We start from the raw sequence: 13,244 nt of genomic DNA, 5'->3' as shown, positions 1-13,244 counted from the left end.
GACCTCATCTTAACTAATTACATCTGCAATGACTCTATTTCCAAATAAGATCACATTCTGAGGTACTATGGGTTAGGACTTCAACATATGGATTTTGAAGGGATACAATTCAACCCATTATAGCAAATGAAAATGAAAAGTTTCTATTTATTTGTATATGTAATATAAGCATGGAGAAAGGGATGGAAAGATACATGGAATACACAAGCTGTTAACTTTCATTAACCAGGCATGGGATTACTAGGGTTAAGGCCTAGTTATTACCTATTTTATTATACATTTAATATTGTATCAACTGTTAGAATGAACAGGTGTTTTTTTTTAATTTTTTAATTTATTTTTGGCTGTGTTGGGTCTACGTTGCTGCACGTGGGCTTCCTCTAGTTTCAGAGAGCGGGGGCTACTCTTCGTTGTGGTGCGCAGGCTTCTCATTGCAGTGGCTTCTCTTGTTGAGGAGCACAGGCTCTGGGAGTGTGTGGGCTTCAGTAGTTGTGGCACACGGGCTTAGTTGCTCTGTGGCATGTGGGATCTTCCCGGACCAGGGCTCAAACCCATGTCCCCTGCATTGGCAGGCGGATTCCTAACCACTGCGCCACCAGGGAAGTCCCAGGTATTAATTTTATAATTAAAAATCTAATAAAAATGAAAATGAAAACTTCAGTAATAAAATATATTGCTGGAAAACAGAAATTTTCCCAAATTATTGCATTTCTCTTCTTCCTTTCAACCCACTTCTCTAAAGCCTTAAAGGAATCATTGTCTCTAAGAACCCAGGATGCAGAAGCCATACACTGACGAAAAGAGAGAAAATTTGGATGGTAACAAAGTCAATTGATAGAAAAGTAGGGACAAAAGCTAAACATAACATATATGAAAATGATGGTTGTAATAACAGATTGGGTAAGTATGAAAATCATTGGTTTGAAGGGAGAGGAGAGAAAAAATTACAATAAAGAAAGTATTTATGCATGAAAAAAGGAGTGGCTCTCAAGATTGCTTCATGGAAACAGAGATCTGTTGAAATGTTGGATGAGTTGGGGATAGAAAATGAATCAGAGAATAAGAACTCTAAGATAAAAAATTAAAAGGCCTGATTATAACATATTTTCCTGAATGTGAAAGATAAGTGTGGGAGCCAGAATAATGCTCCCCCCACACAAAGATATCCACTCCCTAATCACTCAAAACCTGTGAATGTTACCTTTGTGACCAAGGGACCTTGTAAGTATCATTAAGAGTACACACCTTGAGATAGAGAGAATATCCTGGATTACCTGGGTGGTTCCAATCTAATCTCATCAGTACTCATAAACAGAGAACTTTTCTAGGCTGAGTTGAAGGTGAGACAGAAGGAAGAGAGATTCCCAGCAGGGGAAGGACTCAACCCACCACTGCTGGCTTTGAAGACACAGGAAGGGAGCCAAGAGTCAAGCAATACGGGTGGCATCTGGAAGCTGTGAACAGCCCTCAACTGACAGCCAACAGGACAAAGGGATTTCACTCCCACAACCACAAGGGACTGAATCCTGCCAATAACTTGAATGAGCAGAAAACAGATCCACCTCTAGAATCTCCAGAAAGGAACACAGCAGCCTGTCAACACAGTGATTTCAGCCTGGTGAGACCCATGTTGGACTTCTGATCTTCAGAAATGCAGGATGTTAAATTTGAGTTGTTTAAGGCCACTAAGTTTATGGTAATTTGTTATAGCAGCAACAGCAAACTAATAAGTAAGACTTACAGGATCTATGATTATAAATATTTAAATGATGCCTTTTGAGTGTCCCCTCTATTCAAAGCACTGTGCTGAGTACGTTATGAACCGTATCCAATTCAGCCCTCACCACTCGATCTCCTCTGTAGATTGTGAAGTCCAACTGTCTCTTTTTAAATAGCAGTGAATTAAGGTCAGGAAAACAAAAATATCTGTTTAATGTCATACAGCTCTTTGAAATCACAGGATTTCGTTCTGGCACTATCGGTAGAGTAATCTCTGAGACAAATAAGTGATATTTTTCTAGCAGTGGGAATGGACTGCCCTGTCTTATTCCTGTCTCTGCTCCTGCTTTCAGGGAGTAACTGCTTGGAGTCAGTCATACTATCAGAGAATAAAGGAAAGTTATCCGGCCCTCACTGAGATGGAGTCTGCCCCTGGAAAAGCTAGAGTGCACTCTAACTGAAGGTTAATTAAAACAGAGGGAAATTTCAGGCCAAATTTTAAGGCAGCACTGAGTTAACGCAGGTCAAATGGCACCCCCTCCTTGAAGTGGCTCCCTTTCCTCTTCCCAGAGACTCCTTCCTCTGAGTTCATGCAGCATTTTCCCTCTAGCTCTTATGGCCTTACTGCTTTCTAGCTTGTGTTAGAGTTGATTATGCATATGCCTAATGCCTGAGTGTGGTTATGATTTACTGAACAATACCCTGTGTCAGACACTCAACCAGATGATTTACCTGCATTATCTCATTTAATCCCCATAAATGCCTATGTGATGGGTACTATAATTATTGACAATTTTGTATACAAAGGGTCTGAAGTCAAACAGATCTCACAACTTACTGAAGGCCTCACAATTAATAAGTGGCACAGCCAGTGTTCAAGACCTGCTGCTTGTCTCCCAAACCTGTACTCTAAACTTACAACAAAGCTCTTCAAGGATGAAATGAAATCAATGTTTATTCATTGATTTATTCACTGCATCCCCAGGGCAAAGTAAAGAATAAATATTTGCAGAATGAAAGAAAAGAGACCATGAGTGGGAAAATCTCAGAAAGAAAAGTCTGACTAGTGAAGGATACCACCCTCCTGGTTCACCATCTCTCCCAAATACTAAATAGGAATAATGAGAGGTAAATATTCCTCTACTTACATACTATTTACTGGGAACTACATTTATATGCTTATATTAATATATTCTAATTTTCATTTTTTACTACCAATGAACCAATCTAAAGGGAAAAAATGTGACTTACTAAAATGTCTAGGAAAAAGTGTACAGCACAGAGTGCCTGCTGGCCAGTCTCCCCTTATAATCCTGCAGCTCTATCTGTGAAGCCCCGTAACCACTGCAGTCTGATCACAGAGAGACCAGGTTGTCATGGCCTCCAGATGTGACTAAGCATACATACATCCTGCAAAGGTAGATGCTGATCTTCAGGTAAAGGCATCATTGAATCTACAATTTTGTTCTAACTATACGCATTCAGCATCTCTACTTCCTGCTCTATTATAAATTCCATGAAAGTAGGAACAATATTGATTTGGTCCGTGGCTTCATCCCCAGTGCTTGGTCCAGGGCAAAGGCTCAATAACCGTTTACTAAATGAATCCATAAATGAGTGAATATCTCTAGACCAGTATCCAGAGGATTAATTAGCAAGACAACAGACCAGTGATTACATATGTAGGTTTCTGATTTGATTCTAACAATGGAACATAAAACTTATCTACAATGATACTGTATCAAAAGATAAAGAAAATCCCAGTAAAAGTCAAAAAATTTTTTATCTGCTGTCACAATAGGCTGGCAGGCAGAGCGGTTAAGGAGCTGGTTATTTGGCTCTTCAGTGAAATCCACGAGGTAACGGCTTCTTTCTGTTTGTGCCCTATGCCATCTTCAACATGCTGCCTGGTCCTTTGGCTAGCTCCTCTCAAAATTATAGGATAGATTCAGAAGATCCAGTGTCACCTCCTCACCCAGCTTCAACCAGAGACAATAAGCAACTGAACTTTCTTTTGCATCTATTCTAAGGATCAAAAAAATCTTTCTCTCAAGCGCTATCAATTGAAGTATCCTCAGTGGCCAGAATTACATTGCATGTCCCATTCTGAAGCTAATCACCGTCAAGGTGACTGGACTTACCATGACAAAATTTAGACTTATCAAGATTCACTCCCTGAGAACTGGAAAGGGCTCAGACTCTCCTACTGGCCACAGCCACCTGGTTACTAAACCAAATAAACTTACTGTGGCAAGGAAGAAGTAAAGGAAATGGCTGTTGAATAAATTGCTACAAGAGTTCCAGATTCAGGCAAGAAAAAGTCTAGATGGCCCTCTTTTGGCATAGGCATCTAAATGCCAAGTAGATTCCCCAAACTTTCCTTCACCATTCTAAAGGTCAGAAGCCATGTTTGTGGCAGATAGTTTATTTTTTCTGGCATTAATTTTGTCCTCAACAGAACTAGGAATCTGTGACTCCCACTACTCTAGGCTACTCTCCTTTTAAAAAAATCAGATTCCAACATTCCTGGGGCTCCATATTTCTGTTTAAGACCCAGTCCTGGATTCTGACTCATCATATATTTTGATGGGTAAAAATAAGCCTTAACTTACCAAAACAAATCTGGGTGATCCAGGAAACCTGTTGCAATGGGCTGAACATTTATGTCACCCCATAATTTATATGCTGAAATCCTAACCCACAAAGTGATGGTATTAGGTATTAGGCAGAGCCTTAATGGATGAAATTAGTATCCTTATAAAAGAAACCCCAGAGAGATCCTTCCCCTCTCTCCCATGTGAGGTTACATTAAAAAGACAGCTGTCTGGGGCTTCCCTGGTGGCGCAGTGGTTGGGAATCCGCCTGCCAATGCAGGGGACACGGGTTGAGCTCTGGTCCAGGAAGATCTCACATGCCACGGGGCAACTGGGCCCGTGAGCCACAACTACTGAGCCTGCGCATCTGGAGCCTGTGCTCCACAACAAGAGAGGCCGCGACAGTGAGAAGCCCGCGCACCGCAATGAAGAGTGGCCCCAGTTTACCACAACTAGGGAAGGCCCTCGCGCAGAAACGAAGACCCAACACAGCCAAAAATAAATAAAAATAAATAAATAAATTTAAAAAAAAAAAAGGCAGCTGTCTAAAGAAGCAGGCTCTCACCAGACACCGAATCTGCCAAAGCCTTGATCTTGGACTTCCCAGCCACCAGCAAAGTGAGAAATAAATTTCTGTTGCTTATAAGTTACCCAGCCTGTGGTATTTTGTTACAGCAGCCAGAATGGACTAATACATCTGTCTTTCTGGAAATTTACTGAATTCTAAACTACCTCCACAGAGAAGGGTTTGGGGGGAGTATATGGAGAGTCAATCCTGTGTGACCTACTTGCTACTACTGGTATAAATAGCACTGTTCTTTATCTAGACCACTCCCTCTGAAAGATCATTCTTGCCCTTTATTTTTGAGATCTGATATCTTCACCTTTGAGTAGATTATAAGTCCCCAGTTAACTCAAAGTTTGAAGAACCTGAACCAAAGTTTCAGGTCTGCCCTTCTCATTTAGCAGCAGGTACACCAATAACAGCAGCTGAAAACATGGATTGTGAATGATCCCCAAAGATACACAGTAGGACTTTCACTTCTTCAGATCTAACTGAATTTGGATTTCTAGGTGTGTTTCCTGCCTTGATGGTTCATGATGAGTTATAACACAAGAGGGAAAAAAAATTTCTATACCACTCTTCAGATTACATTAGATAATCTAGAGAAAGAGTGGATTAAGAAACCTATACCAAAAATACAAAATAAGAATAATGAAAGTAGCAGGGAGAGAGTAAAAAGTGTGCATGTGCTCAGACTCTCATAGGCTGTATTAAATGTGGCTGCAGCTTGCAGAGATGCCTGTGGGATAAGTAAATGTGCTGTCAGTCCCAATTACCTCGCTGGGCCTTGTTTTTTGTTACTTCAGGCCCTCTGCTATCTGGCACTGGAGCCCTGCATCAGCCAAGCTCCTAGCCAGCCAAAGAAGACTGAGAGGCAGGCCTTGCAGTTGAGCCTGGGAACTGTCACTCTGTGTCTCTTTAGACTTTTGACAGGATATGCCTTTCCAACAGGCTGTCAGTTTGATTCCTGACTTGCCAAAGTAGCTGTGTGCACAGAGGTGTTTAAAAAACCACAGAGGAGCACCTGATCTAGTCCAACAAGTGATGACAAAAAACAGCCATTGCTTTAGGAAAAAAAAAAAAAGAGAAAGAGAAGTATAGCAACAATTAATTGGCAAAATTAATTAACTCACTTTGTGACCAACACCTGTTATGCAAAAAAAGGAAAAAAAAAAATCAGTCACCGTGCAAACTCACAAATTAACACTGTAAATGATCCATGCAGAAATGAACTTGAAATTAATTCTACTGGCTGAGTTAACGTGTTGAAAAAGCACACTGAGTTGGTAAGTTCCTTTGGCTTCCATTACATTAAACAATATTGAGAAAAAAAAAAAAAGCTATGATTGGTACAACTCATCCTGTGAGCTGCAAAGCCAAGAATGTTTTGCTGCCCATGACACTTTTCCCAGGGTTAATATCCTTCTTATTTCAATTAGAGAGACATCTAAAAGATCAACTCATGGGGCTTCCCTGGTGGCGCAGTGGTTGAGAGTCCGCCTGCCGATGCAGGGGACACGGGTTCGTGTCCCGGTCCGGGAAGATCCCACATGCCGCAGAGCGGCTGGGCCCGTGAGCCATGGCCGCTGGGCCTGCGCATCCGGAGCCTGTGCTCCGCAACGGGAGAGGCCACAACAGTGAGAGGCCCGCGAACCGCAAAAAAATAAAAAAATAAAAATAAATAAATAAATAAAAGATCAACTCATGGATTAGCACCTGAGCATATTATTTTTTACTGTTTTAATGTCAGGGACAGGGATCAAAGAATTTACTTCACTCTAACTATGAAGTTTTTTTTAAAACTCTAGGAGGAAAGAGAAAAATTCCCCACAGGGCGGTGATGGATGTGTGGCTACAAATTCAACATAGTTTGATATCACCATTGCTTTATTTTGCTGCCCCCCACACCAAAGGAGTTATTTCTCCAGTCTCCTCTCCCAAAATGGACATCAGGACTCCCGCTCTTCAGCCCTAACGAATTCTCCATCCTACAACATGGAGCAGTCTGAAAATGCAGAGACACATGTCCTCTCCCATAAGAAATGAACAGTAATCTGTGTGTTACGTCTCGGATGTTGGCTTCAAATTATCAGGAAAGGAAGAGTAAGGCTGGAGACTATGCAGACTCAAGAGTCTCCAGACGAAACTGTCTGACTGCCAGAATTATTGCACCCAGAAACCAACAACCTGATTTGAGATTTGTAGTCAAAACAGATGTTTTGGCTTCTTGTAGTGGCTACCATTACAACTATTTGTATCCTTTCTATGTGACTTTGGGCTAATTATATTTAACCTTTCTCTGACTGTTTCCTCATCTATAAAATGAGGACAAGTAATAATACCTACATCAAAGGACTGTTGTAAAGATTAAATGAGTTAATTTTCACAAGGCAGTTATAACAGAGCCTGGTAAGCACTATGTGAATATTAGCTCTTATTCTTAATCTAACAACATATAACTAGCTTAATCTTCTATTTCTTTAATTATTATTTACTTCCTGTTGTAAATGATGAAGAAAATCCTATCATTCTATTTCCTTGCAGCCGCCCTCTTTTCCCTTTGATCTCAGTTATTACATTCTTTACACCTTTAAATAAGACACTTTTATAGCACTAGGTAATATATTTACATCTATTAGTTGATTTATCAGCTTTAAACAATACATATTGACTCTGATACAAAAGAAACTCAGAAAATATGTATGGGATAATTTCAGACTCACTGGGCCCACTGTGAGACACTCCATTTATCACCCAATGTCCATATGGTCCAACTTTGAGAAGGGTACCACAGTGGCATTCTGGGTCCTTTGGAGAACAGTATTACCTCGGAGCTGATATACAATAATCTCTTAACGATTTGTGTATCTCTATTTATCATATGCATATTTATCCTGTTAAAGATGGGAGATTTTTTGATGGAAGGCTGAGAGAGAAGATTCTCACAATTGATACTTATTCCAGGTATCTATGGCTGTGTAACAAACAACCCCTAAATTAAGAAGTTTAAAAGAACACATAATTATTATTGCTCACATTTCTATAATTGAATGGGCTCCAATGGGTAGTTCTTGCTTAGAGTCTACCATGCTTTGTAGTCAGATAGAGCTAGGGCTGGAGTCATCTAAAAGCTTGACTGGGTTGGACATCCACGATGGCTTTTCATTCACAGGCCTGGCACCTTGGTACTCCTTGGTCTTCCTCTCTCTTTCTGTTTTTTAGTTTTTATAGTATGGTGGTCTTAGGATAGTCACATTTCTCACCCCTTCACTAGCTTCCAAGAAGCCAGAAAGAAACTGCTAGGCTAGTTAAAAGGTATACCTAGAACTGGCACAAGGACACTTCTAGCATATTCTATTGGTTAAAGCATTCACAGAGCCCACCCAGGTTCAAGGGAACCAAGAAATAAACTCCATTTCTTGATGGGGGAGCGTCCCCTAGATGGGGGAGGTCACACTGCAGAGGGTATGTGGATTGGGAGATCTGCCACCCTGAGATGTTTGTAGTATGAAGCTCCTCCTTCACTCTAAGGGCTCTGGGTTTGTGAACTTCCTCAGTAATGTGAATGGACAGCAGCTATGACTCGTTTGGAGGCTTAAGTCAAGCCTCTGTTCACCATATCTAAAGAGGTTTTTTAATCCTACAAAGAGGTTCTTAGAGGATTGCCATATCTAAGAATAAAAAATACAGACAATCCTTTGGCAAAATTAATTAAGAATAAAAGAAAAAAGACATATCAACGTTAGGAATAAAAAGGGAAGAAAAGGATGGTAAAGCTTTTTCAAATCAAAAAGGGGATGCTATGAAAAATTTCCTGCCAATAAATCGGAAAACTGAGACAAAATAGCAAATTAACTAGAAAACTATATAACTTACCATGGTAAACTCAATAATAAATAGAAAAACTTAATAACTTTATAACCATTTAACAAATAGAATCAGTAATTAAAAATTTCCACTATTAACTCCCCCAAAACCTTACCCTAACAGTTTTATAGGCAAGTTCTACCACAACTTAAAGGGACATATAATTTTAACATTACGCACACTGTTCCGAAGAAATTTTTTAAAAATAACAAAGTTCCAACTCATTTTATAAAGCTAAAAACCTTGATATCAACAATGTATAAGATAATTCATAGAAGGAAAATCATAGACAAATCTTATTTTTAATACAGATGTAAAAACCCTAAATGGAATGTTAGAAAACAATATCAACAATGTCATGACAAGTAATATATCATGACTAAATATTGTTCTAGGAATACATAGATTATTAAAATTTAGAAATTGTACTAATATAATTTCCACATTAAGAGATTAAAAGAGAAAAACCATATAATCCTCTCAAACGGCACAGAGAAGCATTCAATAAAATCTAACCAATCTCTTAACAAGCTAAAAACAGAGGAAGCTTCCTCAATCTAAGGAGTACTTACTGCAAGTCAGCAACAACACACACTTAATAAGGTATTTTCTTTAAAATTAGGAAACAGACAACTATTATCTCTGTCACCACCCCTCCTCCACATTGAACTAGGTGCCTTGGTCTAGTAAGAGAAGAAAGAAAAGAGAGACAGAGACAGAGAGGAAGGAAGGAAGGAAGGAAGGAAGGAAGGAAGGAAGGAAGGAAGGGGAGGGGAGGGGAGGGGAGGGGAGGGGAGGGGAGGGGAGGGAGAAGGAAAGAGAAGAAAATATGTAAAATTGAAACAGAAGGAAAAAACTGTCACTATTCACAGAAAATATAACTGTCAGCATAGAAAAAACACAGATAACTAGAATTAATAACAAAGTTTAGCAAAGCAATGAGATGGCTATAAGATCAATATATAAATTTTTCTATAATTATATAGAATCTAAAAAGTACATTATTTATAACCTAGTAATTCAACTTCTATGTAACTCCCCTAAAGAAACTCTCACAGATATGCATAAGGGATACATAAAGGATTTTCAAAGTTCTATCAGTAGGGGAATCAACTGTGACATTCATATAATAGAATACTATACAGCAGTTACAATAAATGAACTAGGGTCATATGTATCAACACGGATAAATCTAAAAACACAGTGTTGCATAAAAAAGCAAGTTAGAAAAGAGTAGGGGTATGACCATGAGCAAGTTAATTAACCTCTCTGTAACTCAGTGTCCTTGTTTATAAAATGAGGATGATAATAATAGCACCCACCTTCTACAGTTAGTTCGTGTACTATGCCTCAGGACAGTGCCTGAAAGACAGTAAGTACTTCATAAGTGTTCACCATGATGCTTCTGCTGCTGCTAAGACATATACTTTTTAAAGGTAAAAACAATTTTATATATTGTTTATGGATGATAATAGCAAAATTACAAAATGGAAATGTCACAATAATAGTTAAGTCTGGAAAAAGGAGGGAGGAGAACGAAGTGGAGTATCTCTATCCATATCTATAATATATGTATTTATCAGTAAGAGATATCTGAAGTAAATATAGCAAAAAGGTAACATATTTAAATCTAGGTGGTAGATGTGTGTGTGGCTTTGTTATATCATTTTCTATATTTGTGTATGTTTGAAATATTTCATAAAAAATTTCAAAGAAAAGGATTGGAACAAGATGTTTCAAGATGTTAATAGCAACACATTTGGGTTTATGAATGTGAATGTTCTTTGTTTTCTTGAATAGAGTTTTCTGAATTTTCCAAATTTTCTACAATGAGAATGTATTTCTTTTATAATTAGACAAAAATAATATTTTAAAGCACAGATAAAATCCTTTTAATATTGAAGTCACCAGAGGTTTGCTTCATCTAAATTAATCTTCATTTAGATTCCTCTAATCCAAACCAAATCTCTCTATATTAAAAATTGCATAACTTTGATTGTAGAGCATTTGATTTATTATACCAAAATTTATATTTACAAAATATAAATAAGCATCCTTTTTTAATTCACAAATAATTTATGAATTTTTTCACCATCTTTATTGTAATAAAATGTCATTCCCTATAAATTTCACATTCCTGATACAGTGGGGGAAAGGGTACCACGGATCTCTGGATATATTCCTTAGAAAACCCACAAAATGACACCATCACAGACCTTCTCTAATCTCCCCTATTTGATGTTTCATATCTAAAAGTACATCTAATCTGAAAACAGAACTGATCTTCAGAGACCTTGTAATTTATCTTTTACCATGATTACAATTTCTAATCTAACCAGCAGCAGTTCAAACTGAACTCTGATCCAAATGATCAATAGCTGTGCACGACCCATTAGATGTGCGAATATTAAATCGTTTTTGGATAAGGGCTGTCCAAATGAAAAGTATATAATTACCATCTATTAACATATATTGAAGCAAATAACACAAAAATGCAAAATGTGTCACATACAGACTATCAGAATTCCAGTGACTATGATGCTAAGGTTAGATCTTATATTTTACATATGGATTTGTATCAAATTATGATTTATGTCTTTAACTGTTTATTATTAAAAATGCTGGCCTTAAGCCACAAAATGGGTAAATCTGTGAATAAAACACATTTAATTTCTGATTCCATTTTTTTGTGTGTGTGTCTCTGCTTTCTTAACATAAGATTTCCCTACTTACTTGTAGGAAGTAGCCATGGATAATTAAATCAGTTTGATAAGAAAATAATTCCAAATATCTAGCTTATTTTTCATGTTTTCCCTTGCAAACAAAAAGCCTATATAGTTATAGAAGCATAAAATTGTATAAAGAATAGAACTTATAGAAAAATGAGTCCGATCTCCTACCTTGAGTATCTTAGAGAACAGCAATAAAGTTCTCTAAACATCCCATGGTAGCTCCTTCCAATATTTAACAATGCAGTCTTTGGAAACTTTTCTTTATGAAAACCTAAATCCTTGGTGTTCTAAGGTAAACCTAGACAAGTAACATTTTATGGCATATTTCCCAGTCTCCCTTGCAGTTAGCTGAAGGTTTTGTGACTGTATCCAGGACAGTAGGATATAAGAAAGATGATGTAATCTACTTCCAGATTTGTCCTTCAAAACATTTCACGTGAAGATGGATGTTAGCTGAACCTATTGTGGTCATCATTTCACAATATATGTAAATCAAATCATCATGCTGTATGCCTTAAACTTATATAGTGATGTAGGTCAATTATTTTTCAATAACACTGGAAAAAAAATCTCAGGCATCTCCTCATTGCTGTGGTAAGGCTACATGTTCCAAATGCCATAGCTGTAAGAGGCAGGAGTATCACCCAGGGCCAAAAATAAATTTATAGTGAGGCTCTGAGGCTTCTGGGTTTGCTTAAGACTACATCATAGGCCAGCCTATTCAGGTTCAGACACTTACTGAAGGTCTTTTCAGATTCAAGCATAATGAGACAAAACTTCCAGCATTCATTCCCATTTCCAACCCCTCCCACTACCATCCCCTGGCCCTTCTTTTCATTCAACGGTGCTGTAATTCAGGATTGGCATCCTGTCCTCGTGGTCCCTATATTTTTCTTTCTCCCCCCAGCCACTAGTCCTTCCTCCTTTGTTTCTTTGTTTTCTCTGAATCCTAAATTTTACCTCTGAAACCTCATTCTCTCTCTTGGGCCAGAAGTGTGTTGGACAAGCTGTTCTTAGCTGTCTGTGCATCTCAAGGTATGGAGGGGATAATTCCCTCTTCCTCTTCCTCTTCCCACCAGACCCTGGAGATATGATACGGAAGCCTTCTTGTGAGAAATACTGTGCAACAGTCTTTAACCTGGGCAGGACCTGAAGGTCAGACAAGTTAGGTCTTCTGCTTCAGCAGATTTCAGCCTTGTTGGAAAGAGGAATATGAAGCCCCCTTTTCTGGTCTTCTTGGGGCAGGGCTAAGACTTTACATCACTGCCTTTACTTCTCCTACAACTGCTTCACTGGTGAAGGTACTTCCAAGAAAGCCTATTCAAAATACACAGAAATCTAAATAACATCCACCTTCCAGTTCCTGTTTTAGTGCTTTAACTTCCTGAGTGATTGTTTGATGAGATTTCCCCATTGTCTTTGCATTAGGTTTCCTTTATTTTTTTAATCTTTTTACATAGGAACCATTTCAACAGACCGGCCATGTAGAACTAGTCTTTCAAGCAAGATAGAGATCAGCCTGACCTTTCTTACATCAATTAATCAATACTGTTTCACCACAGATTTACCTTTTAACCTTGGTGTTTCCACAGTGCAATATCAAAGCATGATTTGTGAGCTTGCTCCATTTTATATATGGTTAAGAACAACCCTCTGTCTGTGTGCTTTGATAAAGTGTCAGAGCATAACGCAGCACAAGAGGAAAAGGGGGCTTTTATTGTCTTCATCAAGAATGGCTTTGTAAATCTAAAATGGGAGCAGCAATAC

At 38.3% G+C, this 13,244-nt stretch overlaps 1 long non-coding RNA gene across 1 annotated transcript in view; it reads right to left on the bottom strand.

Annotated features, from left to right (window-relative positions):
* Positions 1-13,244, bottom strand: part of LOC309962776 — a 238,609-nt gene that overhangs the window by 143,868 nt on the left and 81,497 nt on the right. The window lies entirely within an intron of this gene.

Source organism: Leucopleurus acutus (genome assembly GCF_964270905.1).
Source record: "Leucopleurus acutus genome assembly, chromosome: 6".
NCBI classification, from domain to species: domain Eukaryota; kingdom Metazoa; phylum Chordata; class Mammalia; order Artiodactyla; family Delphinidae; genus Leucopleurus; species Leucopleurus acutus.
This window is presented reverse-complemented; position numbering and strand designations above follow the sequence as displayed.